Below are 3,552 nucleotides of genomic sequence, written 5' to 3'. Positions count from 1 at the left end.
AAATATTTAACCACGAAAATAGAGATAACAATTACATTTTCGACCTCTAGAAACAAAATTTGTGGGTGGAGTCAAAATATAAGCAGACGAAGATTCCCAATAAAGTATGCGAGGGTAGTACAAGAGGCTAAAGCTCCGATCCGACGTTCTTAGTACATAAATCGGTTTCTGATATTGTTAAAATGGGCATGGAAATATTAAATTATCGATATGATCAGAAAAATCTTACTTCCTGAACAAAACCAAATATTTAAAAATAAAATAAAACGAAAATCTTTTCAAACTAGGCTTAACACATAATTGAAAAATATATATTTGCTATTAACAAAGATATCTTACCGCCTATAGGGACATAGTACAATGTTTAAGTTAAAAAATATTAGTGTTTCAAAAATTTGAATAGATCCAATAAATTAATAATTGAAAAGCTCTGAAATCCTACCAACTTGTATAACACAATGTCAAAAAGTGAATATATATATTGTCAAAATGGGCAAATATTTATTAAATTTAAGATATGAGATATATATAGTTATTAACAAGAACGAATTCAGGATACCTCGAGAACGTTGAAACAAGACAATGCTGGCACCATGAAGTCATACTTTTCATAATAAGAGGGAGGGGCTTATATTTTTGGGGAATATTTTAGCGCCCTCTAAAGTCTAGATTATTATTCATTTATTTCACGTTCCCTGTTCTGACATGACGGAAAATGGAGTCTGACAGGGGCCAAGTCTAAGAGTAGGAGTGTTGGGATCTGTGTCATGAATAAAACTGTTAAAATCGTTAATGATGAACTGATATATTTAAATAGAGTGGACCATAATGAAGTTATAAAGAATCTAGATTTTTCTATTAGAGAGCCAGATTTATCTGGAGCAAAATCATTACAACGGACAACGCCAAGGCTTAAGGCTAGACAAGCTGAATGTGATTTATAACCCATCGATGGCGCTAAAAACGAATTTTAAGGCGTTACCTAGAACGACGGCGGTAACAGTTTTCGAAAGAAGTACGACTCCCTTATGGTATCCTGAATTTGTTCTTGTTATGAAAAATTCGAAATAATAAAAAAAATCTTACATCCTATGTGAAACGCAATATTAAAGAGTAAAATAAAATGAATTTTATTTAAACTAGTCTTCTCACATAATTAAAAATATATGTTTGAAATATAACAGAGACATCTTACCGCCTATGCATAACACAATGTTAAAAAATAAAAACGATAAATGCTATCAGACTGAGCAAAGAATTAATAAATGAATAATCGAATTCAACAGAATTCCTACCTCCTTTGCGTAACAGAATGTTCAAAAGAAATATTAATTTAAATTTATGCTCAGACTTGGCCGAATAAATAAAATGAACATTGAAAAAAGAAAGAAGAAAAATATGGCTGGGTCCACCCTGTTATTTTTGGCAACAAGTGGGAGGATTCACTGTTTGAAAAATGAGTCCAATCACTGTCTAAATTTGGGTGGCAAGCCATATATGGGTTCAAAAATGCAAGCTTTAATCCGAAAATGGATGCCTTCGTTCGATTCTTGTTGCTAAACCCAACCATACTAACTCAACATAAACGCCCTACAGGCTAGACCCGATCAAAGAGGGGTTAGTATAATATAAATGGGTAAAGGTAAAAAGGGTGGAGTGAAATAATATTTGAGGATCACCGACATAACTATTTACCTAGACATGCAGTAATTTCCCTTTATTGATAAGCAATTGCAGAAGCTAGAAGGTATATAACCATTGAACAGAATTCCATTGGAACGAAATTCCATTGGACCGAAATTAAACATAAGTTGTTCTAATTGACCGAAGCTAGCCGGCTGTTCCCAATGGACCTAATTCCCATTGAGCAGACTTCCCATTCCTGTTGGACAGAAGTCTCGTTGGAGCAAATTTCCCATTGGCGCGATTTCGCATTTTATCGTATTCCCATTGAGCAGACTTCCTATTCCTGTTGGACAGAAGTCTCGTTGGAGCGAATTTCCCATTGGTGCGATTTCGCATTTTATAATGCTATATTTATTAAGGTCCTTGAAAAATAAACATGGGCCTTTTCCAAAATATTCTTATTTTCTAGGTTAGGTTAGGTTAGGTTAGGTTAGGTTAGGTTAGGTTAGGTTAGCTTAGCTTAGCTTAGGTTAGGTTAGGTTAGGTTAGGTTAGGTTAGGTTAGCTTAGCTTAGGTTAGGTTAGGTTAGGTTAGGTTAGATTAGGTTAGCTTAGGTTAGCTTAGCTTAGGTTTGGTTAGGTTAGGTTAGGTTCGGTGTGTGGAATCGGATATAGACGAATTCATTTATTCCATAAATAAGCCGGAATTCTCGTTAACAGCAGCTTCAAGCTTGGGCCAAAAAGGTACGCCTGTCATCGTTCACTACCTCTCATGACCAATCTGTCGAATGGGATTTTCGGCCGAATGGGATTGCTGTCGAATGGGATTTTCGGCCGAATGGGATTTTCGGCCGAATGGGATTAAATCGAATGGGCTTTCGCGTCATCGATCGAATGGGATTGTCGGTCGAATGGGATTCTGCCCAATGAAATTCTGCCCAACGGATTCTATCCAATGGGATATAAGCAGTTAGAACAAAATACAGACAGACACGTTAGGTCACTCGGAGAAGAAAAAATCCACTCGTCCCTAACCCCTGCTATATTTCGGAGAGTCACAATTGAAATATCTTTCTAGTTTATTGACAAACTCAGAAATCTTACCAACTTTGAATAACGCAATGTGCCAAAATTAAAATGTATATAAATATACATTATCAAAAACGTATTTACGTAAGAAGAACGTTGAACCTAGTAAATTCCCTACCCATCCTCGACTACTTTTTATGTTTTGATGGGAGTGGTTTATTATTTCAAAACTCGCGTCGGCCATCTATCCGCCTTATTCTCTCATATATTGGGCTTTAACATTAGTTAATAATATGTTAGCTCCCTATAAGTTACTCAGGCTCCATAGGCGTAATGTATCCAGCGATTTCTTCTCATTTCGCCCGCGCGGGAAAAAATCCGAATTTTTCGCTCTCTCTTGTCGAAAATAAAAAAATCCAGCCCGTACGGCTCCTCGACCTCCAGTCGTCGGCTGCTTTTTCACCCAGGGAGTGTTTTAGTCGTGAATGTTTATGTTTTAACACTTTAACATTAAATCATGGCGTTTGTGTCAGTACTGAGACAAAAAAATGCAGGAACTCAAATTAACTCAATGCAATTTGCCGATATTGATAAAGAAAGCTAAAGATAAGAGTTGTTATTGAAACTTGAAACCAGAAAATTATACAACTGAGCTAAATCCAATCCACTGAACTATTTTCTTAACCGAGGCTACTGAGCGAAATATTAGGCTGCTTAAATAGCTCCGATATCATTGGCCAGCTTCCACTACACGCGCTTCCGCGGAAAAACCGGAAAGAAGAGTAAATAAGATTTTCGTTCACGGGGCGGCGCGGGAGAAAACGCTGGAATATAAAACTGAATTGCCTGAGTAACTTATAGGGAGCTAACATATTATTAACTCATGGCTTTAAATGTA

Source organism: Phalangium opilio, unplaced genomic scaffold (assembly GCF_054372755.1).
Source record: "Phalangium opilio isolate 3A_F unplaced genomic scaffold, DU_Popi_V2 ptg000077l_1, whole genome shotgun sequence".
Classification (NCBI taxonomy): domain Eukaryota; kingdom Metazoa; phylum Arthropoda; class Arachnida; order Opiliones; family Phalangiidae; genus Phalangium; species Phalangium opilio.
This window is presented reverse-complemented; position numbering follows the sequence as displayed.